Genomic DNA, 13,864 nt, shown 5'->3' with positions numbered 1-13,864 from the left:
AGAATCACAAATTACACAATAAAACAATATCATAAATTTCAAGTTAGAATTGTTCATTCTTGACTTCAAACCATAAAACATATCCTAACACGTATCATAAGTTAAGGCAAGAGTTCATTATTGGACCCATTTCTGATTTCTTTGGCTTGTTGAATACTCTTCCCAAGGGCAAAAACTTTAAATTCAACATCATACGATTCCAGGGTAAGAACATTAATCCTTTTTTCAACCATATATCCTACACATATCCTACCAGCAGGCGAACTTTAGGATGCTAGTCGCATTAAAAAAAACATTTTACTTTTTGAATAAACCTCCCCAGAGCACAGGCTATATCCAAATCCCTCATTTCTAGTAACAGTTCTGCTCCCTGTGCCCTGGTTTGTATGCTATGCTTTTTAAAAATTGGGCGTAAAATCTCTTGCCGAATATCTAGAACCATTTGGCAATCCAATAAAATGTGTACGATATCACACGTTGTCCCCAGAGAACAGTTACATTTCCCATTGATATCGATCATTGCTCTTTTTACTCCGCTGTTGGAGTAGCAAGGATTGACACAAATTCTCTGCTTTAAAACTTCTCTTCTAAGTCTACGCCCAATCCACTTCCTGTATTCAAATCACTCTCCATCATGGTCAGCCATAACTTTTAACTTTGCCCCAGTCTTGTGCAACTAGATGTCTTTGTTTGGCGCTTTATTCTTTCAGGTGCTAGTTTTCACTAGAAACTACCCATATCCATAACTTAAGTTGTACTGATTAGGCATTAATTTGTTGTGTTGTCATTTTATTCAGCAACTGTTACTCTAGGTGAAGAATGCCTGTTTTTGTGCTAAGCTAACAGAGGTTAAATCACAGTTTAATTTAGTGCACACTTCTCGAACAAGTAGCTCATGAGCTACCAGTATCTCTCCAGCTACCTGTAAGCAGCACTCCTGTCTTCAGTTCAGTGAACTAAATTTGAAGCTCTTGCTTGGTTGAATTAATATATGTATATCAAAAGTGAAAAACATGTATTTCGAGATGAAAATGTGTGTGTCTTCAGAAATCACAAGTTGATGTTTGGGGAAAAATGGCTGAATTTCCAAAACATATTTATAGCTGGTATTTGAGTGATAAAAATCAGTGTTGGGGAGACTTATTACTCCCATTATTAAGTAGATGCTAGGGACAGTGCTGCTATGACTGTCATGTGTTACACGTGTAGAGGGATTCTGAGTTACCAAAGCATGTTTACATCACTGTTGGCAACCATAGCTGATGCAGTGAGGTATTCACAGCTGGTAATCTTGCTAATGTGATTACTAATGTAATCTTGTCTTATGTGGTTACTATTACATCTGTAATAATATTAGTAGCTCTGGAGGATTTTCATTTATTACAGAAAAGGTTTGAGAATCCTGATTTAGTGAATTATGTGGTCACCCTGACAAGGTTTGTGATTGTTGCTTGAGAAGGTTCTTCTCCCCACTGATGGTCATTAGAGATTAGGCCAACGTAGGTTTCAGATGGTTAATGGCAAGTTTTATCAACTAAAGAGAACAAGTGCATGTTGGTGAATTTGAGTGATATAGAATAGTCAGGTAGTACAATCTCTGCATATTCCTTACCTTTGTGCTGTGTGCATCCTATATAATTCAAGGAGCATCATAGTCATGTCTATGGGTTTTCTAGATAGGAACACACTGAATACTAACACATTCTATGTCTTGGGGGTCCTTTAGATACTGCCAGATGTGGTGTAACCAACAGGGGTCTTTGTCAGTGGAGCTTCAGCGGGTGCAAACTCTTGAATGGGTTAGTCAGTCAAAGGACTGTCTGATCGCAGAGGTGTTGGTAGCCCAGCCATGTATAAGGCTGGTGATAAGCATTTGATTTCCATGCTTTGCAATGACAGATCCAGGGAGAGAAAACAATCACTGGTCATGTATGTGAAACCTCCATCCACATCAGGGCAATTGATTTTTTATATTTCACAAACAAAACTCCAGCTTTGGGAGCTTGTTTAGATCCCAAAAGATGAGTGAGAGTGAGCAACAAAAAAATGGTGCCCGCTCAGCATTCAGCTCTGCCTTATGTGCATCTGCAGCAATTAACAATGTGGATGGACACCTGTCCATAGGTGGGGGAAGATAGGACCTCTGTCAACCTGGTGCCTTGGTGGATCATCCGTCAGGATGTAAATTACCCTCTTGGTCCTTTAATTCAAAGTGGGAGAACAGGACATCACTTTAAAGATAGCAGGTATGTACTCTTTGGTTGTAATCTTTCCATTATTTGTTATGTCCAGCTTATGAAAAGAGAATGTGGCCCCATCACTTACCAATGTTATACTGCATCTGGCGTCTCACTTCTGCAACATATCAGTCATTTTTCCGTTTCCATGTATTCTTCTACAGGTGAAGAAAAAAACACACTATTAGCGATACTATTCAAGGGCATATTTTATAACAACAAATCCGATCATGGCTACAATGGCATATGACGTCATTTCAATTTTCAGAAACTTTAATTACTAAACTATGATAACAATGATAACGGATCCTGTGTATAGTGCTAGTCACAAATATTGTTTTGTATTGTAATTGCATTTATTGCGCTTACTACCCTTGACAAGTCATTGAAGTGCTTTTTTGGCGAGTAGCACACTACTCTGGAACCCATAAAGGATTAGTGGTGAACAAATATGGTTGACTGTGGCTTAATGGAGATACACCAGACATCTCACCAGAAAGGCAAGTTATAACACATCTTCCCACCAGCAGGCTCTTCCCTGACAGGCCAGCTCATAACGCTATTGTCGGACAGCTGGTCACTTTCTTGCCTGCTACGAGGTCACTCCTCTTCTGATCACCAGGTTACTGATCTTCTGATCAACAGAACATTCTGCTTTCCCTGAAAGGGCAACATCATTTCCCCTCAAATGATCAGTCTCCCCCAGGAAGGCCTTAAGGTGGCAGGGTAGTGGGGCTGTATAGAACGCACAAATTAAAGGAATGAAGGGAAGCAAAAGTTAAGCAAATCAGTGCTGAGCCTGCCCAGAATGCTTTAAGTCCAGAGGCTATATTAGAAGATCTTTCAAGGGGTACCTTGAAACTGTTTCTTGCAGGATAAGTGCTAATATTATTGATGACCTAGGCAAAGTGACATTTTGCTGTCCCTACCTTTCATTACAGCCATATTTCACCATTTTGGAGCAATGCATCACTCCCTAGCTGCTAGTAACCTAGTAACCAGATTCAGATTACTGAGAATGATAGTGGGCCCAGTTGCTAAATAGAATAAGTGGACTGCCAATGTCCATTTAAAATTTAGTGATGATGATGTTGCTATGTTCTAGACTGTGCCTCCATTTTGGGTTGGGGTAAACATCGGTGATCACATTGGGAACCATTCCAGTGAGGAGAATCGAGATCAACTGAGATTGGAACAGCCATAGTAAATCATAGAGACTTGTCTGCAAAAGATATTTGAGGATTGGTTATGTAAGTTGACTTGCAGCAGACTTATGAAAAAGCCTTTGAGGCAGAAATGTGTGTAAAGCAGACCTTTGAGGTGGGTTTGCAAGTCCACAGTGACTACGTACCTTCACGATAGATTGAGGTCAGTGGCCATTTCCTATTTAAATATACTGCGTTCGATCACAAACTGTGTTGTGTTTATTTTTCTGTGATTCACAGGTGATGCTTATCCTGGGGACATTCACCTGTGTTAAGGCCATTTGTGAAGTAGTAATCCACTGGTCACTGGCAAAACTTTGAAGATGCAAAGGGAATAATGTCTATGGACCAAATCAGAAACTGGCCTGTATGTTATGTACCAAAGTTCAGTCTACGTGGGTAAAGTGGTTCCAATAAGGATTCCTCCACTTACATTTGATATATATAGGCTGGAGTAGCAAGGTAAACCCAGAGAACGTGTGGCGCAGTTATGTACGACAGCACAGTGAAACAACTATGTGCCATATTTACAATGAAAGTGACTCTGTGCATGCCGCAAGCCATTGGCTGTGCTGCACTGAGTCACTTTCAAAGCACAGGGATGCAACGTATTTACAACTATATGTCACATCCCTGTGCTTTCCCCTGTGCTGGTGCACAATCGACTGCCATGTTGCAAGGATGCCTGGGTCGTGGGGAGATTGTTGTTGTGCAGGAAGGGACACCTTCCTTCACAAAAACAATCAATTGAGGTGGTTTTCTCTTTCCATGTGTGCTGTAAAATGCAGCATGCATTGAAAGAGGAAAAAAACAAGGAGAAATGTAAACATTTCTCATCATTGTGCAGGAATGCATCAGAATACATGCGTTTTCCGTGGGAACACCCACAGCAACACCCATGTCACGCCCCTTACATGTAAAGTGTTGCGTGAGAAGTGGCGATATTTACAAGCACATGTAAAGCCATGCAGGGTGGCTTTACGTGTCCTTGTAAATATCGGTCAGCAGGTTGCGCCGCCGGTGCGTCCCGTAATGTGATGTACCGGTGGCGCAAGGGTCTTGTAAATAAGCTCCTATGTAATTAAGAAAGGAGAATCTAAAAAGTTCACCACAAGCCTATGTTGAGAAAATAAAAATGTATAAGACAAAATAAGCTAAAAGGAAAATTGTGAGTGACCCCAAATAATGACGGAAATTGTGGAAACATTCTTAAAAAAAATAGGGCATAATGAGTTTAGAAAACGGGCAAGTCGGAACAAAGATGAGAAACAGCAGTCTGTCAGGTTTCCAGCCGTAATGGGGTTTGACATATCGGACTTACAATGTTTTCAGTTCATATGACAATCCATTACATTAAGCTAGCAGAAGGTGCCTCAAGAAGTGCCACTGAAATAAGCTGCAGGTAACTCGAAGCACTAGTGAGGTTTTATTATATTGTAGTGGCGGCGGCTATTAACAAAGGGTGGTGAGGTGGGTGGGGGGTGCAGGGGGAGGGCGCACAGGGGCATGTTAATAATAAAAAAATACCAAAACTCAGCTGACACCGCAGTCCGTTGCGTCACTCCTGCTGGCCTCTTTCTGGGTCCCAGCAGCCCATGGGACAGACTCCTAGACAGAGCAGCATGGGGATTGGCCTGAGCAGGCAGGACAGATGCCCTTCTCAGGTCATGGAGTCTGTGGGCCTTCTCCAGTCCGGCTGCTGTATGCAGCCGGGCTCGAGGAACCCAAGTCCGTATGTGTGTTTTGGTCAGCATGAGACGGCCGGCCAAAAACACAGGAGCACTTAGGGATTGCACAAACACTCCTCCGCCACCCTCCCATGCCCCGCCCCTCCCTGCACATGCTGGCTTAGATCTGGCTTTTGCTGGCTCTGTGCCAGGCAGTGGGGCGACGCTGCTCTGCCATTGCAAAGGAGCCTCCACTGTTATATTGAACAGAGACCTGAGCCATGACACAGCTGTCAAACTTTCGGTGCAGACAAAAGAGAAACGGTGACACTTATTTATTTTCTATCAAAGTTTACAGAGCTGGCCACTCTTTGACAGGATGCTCTGCTTAGAACTAATACTGCTGCCTTGCAACAAATTAGTTACTAATATGCTGACCGTTCTCAGGGACAGTCTGGCACCATGACAGTGTTAGGAAAGGTCAACAGTATTAGGATCCATACAGGGCCAGACTGGGAAACCAAAGCAGACCTGGCAAATGTTGTCAGACCAGCCCCTTATGGTGCATTGTGCAGCGAGCACAGCAATCCAGCTTGACCACGACAAGTAGGGTTTGGGGGGGAGAGGATCTCCTTCCAGAAAGTTTGGACAAAAATGGTGCATTCTAAAACACATTTTTCATTATATATTCAATTTTATTAGTTTTTAAAGCATAATAAATTATGCCCTTACAGTGCACCAGGATACAACAGTCTTTGATGGGGCTCTTCAATGATTCCCTCAATATTTTCCTCTGAAAGTGCCCCTCATCTCTCCACAGCCCCATTTCAATTTCATTTGTTTTAGAGCACCTCTCATTCCAGTGTAGAGTGGTGAGCAGTTTACATCACACACAAATACAGACACAATGAATCATACTTGTGTAAATCAGTGAATAGAAAATGTTATAAAAGACAAATGTGACTTCAAGGTGTATCATTCAAATTCCATCCATTCTGGTAAGCATTTTTTAAGAGTGAATAGTCTGGAGAAGCACAAGCTCAGGATTCAAACCGTAGCACAGTTTTTTAGGGTTGGCTTTACTAATAAGAATTTATTTCTACCCAAAAAACCCTTTTTAGCATTAGGATAATGAAAGACTTGGGGAAAAACATAACTTTCTAATCTGCACCATGTAGTTTGCATACAGCTCTTTGATGACACATATTGGCGAATATATGATGTTACAACGCATACCATTACAACGAATACTTTTACATCACAGTTAATACAACACAACTACCATTACATCGCATGTTTTTACAACGCATGCCATTACAACGCATGTTCATTAAGATACATTAAAGCTACCATTACAACGCATTCTATTACAATGCATACTAACGCTACGCATACCATTACAACACATATTAATATTACTAAAAAAGCATTGGAATAATTATTTAATAGTAAAACTCAATTTCTATTAATTCTCAAGTATATTAATATAAACTAATTCTATCACTATAAATAAATATCAATTAGTTCCCAAGTATTAAAAATAATATGTGAGTATTAATACACTCCCCGCCCAAAACCCCTATTTCCCATGCAACCCATCCCAGAGGATAGGTGCCTAATCCTTTTTTATTTATTTTTAAAAAACCTATTTTTTAAAATGTACTATGACTAAAACTAAATATAATTTAATTCTCAAGTATTAAAATTAATATCGGAGTAATAATACACTCCCCTCCCCAAAACTATTTCATCATACTTCCAGTCCAAGGGAATAAGTGCAAAGCACATATAATATATTTTCTATAAATATATTATGTTATAGATATATATTTTAAAAACTTAACTAAACAATTTTTTTTTTAAATACTCAGGGAATAAAAATAACAAATGAGTATTAATACACTACCCAACACAAACATATACATTTCTTTTATTTAGATGATATACATTTATTTAAAAAAATTATTAAAATAATAATAATATTACTATTAACTATTACTTTCCTAAAAAAACACAATATAAAAAATAATCAAGAATAAAAACTTACCGCAATTACCTGCATTACTTACCTAACTATGCATTGTAATGGCATGCGTTGTAATGGCATGCGTTGTAATGCCACATGCATTGTAATGGCATGCGATGTAATGTCACCTGCATTGTAAAAGTTGCGTTGTAATGCCTGCATTGTAATGGACATTTCCCCTTATTGGCTTACCGTGCTAGCTTATGATTGTAACTTATGAACGGCACAGTAAGTAAAGGGTCTCTGTGCCCAAAGCAGTAACCCACTAAGCTATGCACATAAAATACTGTTCTGTGATTTGCATGGTACACGTTCTTCAAGCAGGCATATTAACCCTCTGTTCTACTTCGGATTAGTCAAAACTGCTGCTAGACAACACTCAAATCTCTCTACAGCGGGTACATTAGGCACCCGATTTATCTTATTGCCTGAAAACCACTGGCTATACAAGGAAGTCTGCAGGGGGTGTTTTCAAAACTGCTGCACTGCCACAGAAACGGCCCCCAGTAACGAAACTGGCCCCCACCCTTCCAGCCTCCAGGAAAAAAATTCCCGATGCCCGGTATGGTCAGTCCGGCCATGGATCTTTAACGACATGATAAACGTACGTGGCCGACTTCAGGCCACAACGGAGAATCCTGAACTCCAAATAAAAATGAAAGAAACACAATCGGTGCATTTCTTACAAACTTGTTAAAGTAGTGGAGAGAAACCTGTAGGCTGTAGCTCCCAGTTAGGTCTCCTTCAGAGCCTACATCTCATTTTTTGATTGACAGCATAGACGTAACACATGCCCCTGGACTCCTGTGGTGCAGCAGGGCCCCTTACCTTCAGAGGGTTCTCATTCACCCAATATCTGTGACATATAGGAGTCTCTGGGGCCCCCTCAATATATTCTGCATGCCATCATTTGGCGTTACACCCCTGATTAATGCAGAATTACAGCTGAGAAGAAGAAGCGAGACCTGTTCAGCACCATCTCCCTGGCTGAGGAGCAGCTCTCTTTATTTGATGTGCAGGACTGGGTTACAGCTATAGTGATCAAGGGCCATAGTCACAAACATGCTTTTGTTTAATGTAATTGCAACGCCATGTTGTCAGGAGGTTACCTCAGTGAAAATGGAACTGTACTAAATGTTTACATTTAAATGAAATGAGATTACCTTTTTGAAATGGACCATGATTTACAGCTTAAATAAAGATTGAAAAATATAAAATTCAAGTACTGCATCTACCACAGTGCTATGGGGGGGGGGAATGTTACTGGAGGCACGCGCCTGCAATATATTTTGTGGTGCTTTGTCTGAGCGGTGCCTTGGTTTTTGTTGAAGGTAGAGACAATACATAACATTAATGATTGCTCCAAGGTCAATAATGCTAAAAGCACATGAATGTTGCAGCTCCGTCACCACCATCCATCATCTCTTTGATAAACAAGCATTGGCATAGCCAATAGGTCTCGGCTTTGGGACCGTCTGAGCGTTTAGGTATGCAGCACATTATCCTATGTATTATGTTGCTAGGTATTGATTAGCTGTACAATTGCTATATATTGAGTTATGCAGTCTGATTTATGACGAAATGCTTGCCTCTTCCGCATGCTACTTATTGCTGTGCGAAATGCTCCCTTTCACATTTGCATGCATGTAAACTGTAAACGTATGTGGATGCTGAGGGTGTGAGCAGAGTAACCAGAGTGTTTGGGTTATTGTATTCCACCTGTCCCAGCACCCTCACTACTTTCCCACAGTCACTTGACCCCCACAGTCAAGAAGAGCTTGTTCCACATGTCCTGGTTGAATAACTCTGCGGTGATGCCGGGTGCAAAGTCAGCGTACGTGGCCTCTGGGGCACAGCATTGTTTCATGAAGTTTATGTACTCTGGCTTGTGCTCGCCTGCCCAGTTCCACACAAAACCATTTGGAGCCGAAGTAGGGTACAGAGAAGACTCACCAGTGCAGGAATATCCCAAACTTGGCCTTATTGTACCAGGCCAAAAACAGGTGGGTGTCCAGGGACAGCCACTTAGGGTGTAGCGAGCCCCAAGTGTTGGGATGGCTAGCAAGAAGAACACACAAAAAAGCAGTGACGTCTTAAGCCCGACTGACAAACAAGGCAATTGGTAGTGATACATTGGCGAGGATGGGGGAAGTGGTGTAATGGCCAGAGCTACTGATTGGGGAGCCGGGGAACCACGTTTGAGGCAAAGAGAGTGACGATGGGAGTGAGAAATTGCAAAAAATTTAGAAATTATAAGGTGTTTGTGCTGATGTGGACATTAAAGCAAAATGTGACCAGATGAGAACTATTGAGGATAGGGTGAGCAGCAGTGAGTTGTGAACAGATGAGATTTTGTTCAGGGGATGAGATTATGATCGGCAGTGAGATGGGGTCAGTTGAGAGAAGCTCCTAAAATCATGTAGATTGGGCAGCCTTCACTTGCTGAGAAAACTGCATGAGTGCAACGAAGTTGTTTGGACTTTTCTGGGGGAGGGCTGCTGTCTGGCTGTGAGGAGAGAGGTCACATGACGGGAGCCAGAGACACAAAGGGCTGTCCGAGAATCCAAAGAGGGAGGGAGAGGGGCTGGCAAAGGTGCAGGCAGAGAGCACGCTTCTCTCTGCTGCTGGCTTCAGAGCTATAAAAACAGCAGCATGTGACCAGCTCAATATTTGAATATATCTCCAGCACCCGTCAGGTGTTTGTGAGAATTCACTTGTAGAAATAAAACGTAGGGAAACGCTGCACCCAGCCCAGGGCCGGACTGGGAACCAAAACCGGCCCTGGCAAAGTGCGCGGACGGCCCACCGGGGCTTGGGGGTGCCGCCGAGCTCTTTGCCAGGGCCGGTTTTCGGACGATTTTGTTACAGGGCCGATTTTGCAGCTATACTGCAAAAAACGGCCCTGTAAAAAAACGGCCCCCACGGGCCCAAAACCGGCCCCCACCCGTGCGGCGCACCGGGGGATTGCCCGGTGCCCGCTACGGCCAGTCCTGGCCTGACCCAGGCAAGTTGACAGTAACATGGCTCAGAACTTCGTGCGTTTGTTAATTGACTTACGCTGCACTGAGGGGTAGTTAGTGCGGCAGAAGCAAAAAGGTGTAAGTGTTCACCGAAAGTGGAAATTTCGCACTTAGAGAGGAAGACTACATTTATAAACATGGAGGAAAGTTCTTAGCAAACTCAGATGCATACTTGTTTCCATCCGTAACAATACATGAGGCACAGAGAAACTAAAACAGTGACTTTCAATTCAGTGCAGTGTGAGTAACTAGAGGGGAAAAGCGCTCTTTTATTAAGAAGCAGTCCCCGCAACAATTTCTGTCTAACACTACAGGAACATGCTGCACAAAGCCGGTCTCTCTTAAGCAGGATGTGTAGCCCCTTCCTCCCCCTCTCTGACAGCGTCCAGCAACGTGTCTGTCAAGCACCAGACCCGGTGACCACAATACCCCAGCCCAGAACCTTCTTTACCTCCAGCTTTCATCGGATGACCCGCTTCCGATGTGTTGGAAAACCAAAACTCCAAGCTGGCAAGTGAGTGCGTACAGGTGGCTATAGAAGCCCGCGGAGCCAGAGCATAAAGTGGACACAATATCTACCGCCACAACCTGACCCCACATTCAAACACACTGAGCAGCAAGCGGTGCGCAAATCCCGGCACTGGAATCCCGGAACAGAGCCAGGATGACACAGCTGGCTTATCGCGGCCTGCTGCGGGACTTTTCACCCCCTGCCCTTCCCAAACCAAGAGTGCCCCCCGAAATGCTGTTCAAGGGCAGTACCACGGGCATTTGGCAAATCCTCACACTCTGTGAAGCTGGTGCAAGGTTTATCGCTATTTGTCTGATAATACTTTCCTTTTATGTTCTTGCCAACAAGGATTGAGGTGGGTTTGGTGCATACATCTTTTTTTGCTAAGTTACTTGAGAAATAAACCCAGGCTGAATGTAGCCACTCCTCTTACACCTGAAACAGACAACAAATAGTATTGGGGCTGTGAATGGAGACACATTAAAACAACCCAAACGCTCCAAAAATACACTTACCGGGGAGGTGCTGAACACCAACAACGGGAGGGGGCGGGAGCAATGGCAACACGGCATTGGGTCACGCTGGCATATCGCGGATATGCTTAAGGGGAAATGAGCATGGTCAGGGGCCAGCCACAGGCGACGAGGCCCATTCCATGCCAAATAAAGAGTGCCTGAATAAACAAAACAAGAGAAAGCACGGCGTGTTGTGTGTAACCTGACTCACGAGTAATGCAGCTGCCACCCTGCGCGCCGCTGCTCACTCCCAAGAGAAAAAACGCTGTGGGAGTGAACAATAAAAAAGAGGTGGAACATGCGCCCGCCTTTAGCCTTTTGGTTGCTTTCGGTATTGAAAGACACATGCAAAAGCCAATCCTATGTTTGGGAGGAGTCAGACCCACACGGAGTAAACACAAGAAGCCTCGCAGTGCAGCGCATGCGAGCTGGCTCAGGCTCAACCTAACCAGTTGTGTGGTTTGAGAAACCTAGCTCAGGTCCTTAAAATTATAAATAGTGCTTAGGAAATCTTGGACAAAACGTACAAGGGTTTTTTTTTGCGGTTGCAAAACCTGCTGTTTACAAAATAACAGGCTTTGCGACTACAGAAATGTAAGGTCGCAATGTACTAAAGGTACATGGCAACTTGGGGCATTCTTTCTGAATCACAAAGTACCCTTTACCACTCTTGCAGTCCAGTTGGTAGTGGGGATATGAGCATGGACACCATCCCTGCGATCTGCTTCACAATGCAATGTGTTAATAGTTTGCAGCCACAACTGTAGAGGCACACCATTGATCAGACACTGACCGTTAAAGCAGGGCCGTCTTCATAGCATAATAGGCCCCCGGGCAAAGAAGAGCACAGGGCCCTGCCTACACAACCACTCACAGAATTAAAAATGCAAAATATCGATAAAACAAACATATTTACTGGACCAAAATCAGTGTTTCGACATTTAAAAAACACGCTGTACAGCAAAGATTAATTAATACAAACAATTCTGGTCTGTGCAAAGATTAGCATGGGCCCCTATGCTCGCGGGGTCCTGGGGCAACTGTGTTAAAGCAGGTGTTCTAGATCCACAAAGCAGAAAACCTCTGTGATGGACAGCTTCTATTTGGAGAATGACAGCTGCATACTTTTGGGGAGCAGATAGTGTTTCAGAGGACCACTGCATGCTCCCCAAATGTCCTCCCCGTGCCTGCCATTAATTTTTCGGAATGCAGCTCCACTCCCTTTAAGAAACATGGACAGCACGTAGAAAGCAAATTGCATTTTACGATACGTCACTTTTTCACATATTAAAAGTGACGCACCGGTGGCACAAGGGGCTTGCAAATAAGCCCATAGGTGTCATCTTGTTTTTGTGCAAATGGCTATGGCTTCTATGTGTGTTGAGATTGCCTCTTTTTCTTTTCTCATGTGCTTAACTACAGGGCTGGCTTTAGCGCTGGTGGGGCAATGTTTATTGACACCCCCAATGATCACCTCCTCCACACATTCCCTCACTACCACCATCCACCAGGGCCTCTGGTCTCCGTATAGCCCCTCTCTCTCGCATGCATTGCTTTTTTTTATAGTGCTACTAAGTGTAGGGTTTCCGAGCTCTTTACATCACACACATTGTAAAGGAACAATGGATCATAGGTGTGTAAATCAGTGAATAGGAAATGTTACATAAGACAGAAGACTACACACTGCCGTAACGAAACTTGAGCGGGCCTCCCTGCAAGGCACGTGGAGGGGCCCCCTCTGGGCTCAATCAGGAGCTCTGCAGCCAGAGTGTTGTGCTGAGGGGGCCCCCTGGAGCTTGGGGCCCCTTGCATCGCGGGGGCCTGAGTTATGTCCCTGGGGCCATATGGTGCAAGTGTCACGTCATCCGTACTGGTAGGCAGTCTAGTTTAAGAGTGCTTGGTCTGGAGCAGCACGAACTCAGGATTTAAAACGTAAAACCATTGTTGGGTTGACCTTACCAATAAGAATGAATTCTTACCCAAATTAACCCTTTTTAGCAACATTAGGGTAATGAAAGACTGGAGAAAAAATCATAACGCTATAACCTATTCCTTGCAGTTTGTATGCAGCTCTTTGATGGCAGTTAATAGCTCACTGATCTACGCTAGGATTGTAACTTTTTAAACTGCAAGTAAATAAACACCTCTCTGACAAAAGCAGTAACCCACTGAGCTATCAACATTATATTCAGCTTTCTGATCTGCCTGGTACACGTTCTTTGCAGCAGGTACATTAACCCTCTTCACTATTATATGATAAGTCAAAACTTCAATTAGACAAAACTGCCAGCTCTCTTCAGCAGGTCCATGAATCACCATTTTTTTGTTGCCTTAAGATTGCTGAAGGTAAGGAACTCTGCAACAGGTGCTTTTAAATCCATAATATATTTGAAAACTCAGCGCCCCCCGAGGTCAGCACCCTAAAGCCGGCCCTGTTTAAGTACAGACATAATAGGTGCTTGTTTCTTTAACAATGTGTACGATCTGGTAGCTCTATCTTTGACGGCTTCAGGGTTGGTTTCCTCTCACCACTATTATGAGAAAGGTAGGCTCATTCAGAAAATCTAGGCACTTGCAACTGCATTGTGTTTCTCCCATGTTGTTGTTGATATTACACCCAGAAAATAAACTCTGCCCACTCACTGCATCTTCAAAAACTTGATCTAGTCACCTCATGTAGAAC

General features: G+C 43.3%; 1 protein-coding gene across 9 annotated transcripts in view; it reads right to left on the bottom strand.

The window, feature by feature from the left end:
- Nucleotides 1-13,864, bottom strand: part of LOC146798382 (leucine-rich repeat and fibronectin type III domain-containing protein 1-like protein) — a 2,623,090-nt gene that overhangs the window by 218,500 nt on the left and 2,390,726 nt on the right. For all 9 annotated transcript variants that reach the window (XM_085625642.1, XM_085625645.1, XM_085625643.1 and 6 more), the window contains one exon: nt 2,326-2,395. The gene's annotated coding sequence lies outside the window, so the exon portion shown is untranslated. The remainder of the gene's footprint in view (nt 1-2,325; nt 2,396-13,864) is intronic.

The sequence above is a fragment of the Triturus cristatus genome, chromosome 9 (genome assembly GCF_964204655.1).
Source record: "Triturus cristatus chromosome 9, aTriCri1.1, whole genome shotgun sequence".
Lineage (NCBI taxonomy): Eukaryota > Metazoa > Chordata > Amphibia > Caudata > Salamandridae > Triturus > Triturus cristatus.
Note: the sequence above shows the minus strand (reverse complement) of the source record. Positions and strands in the feature narration are given on the sequence as shown.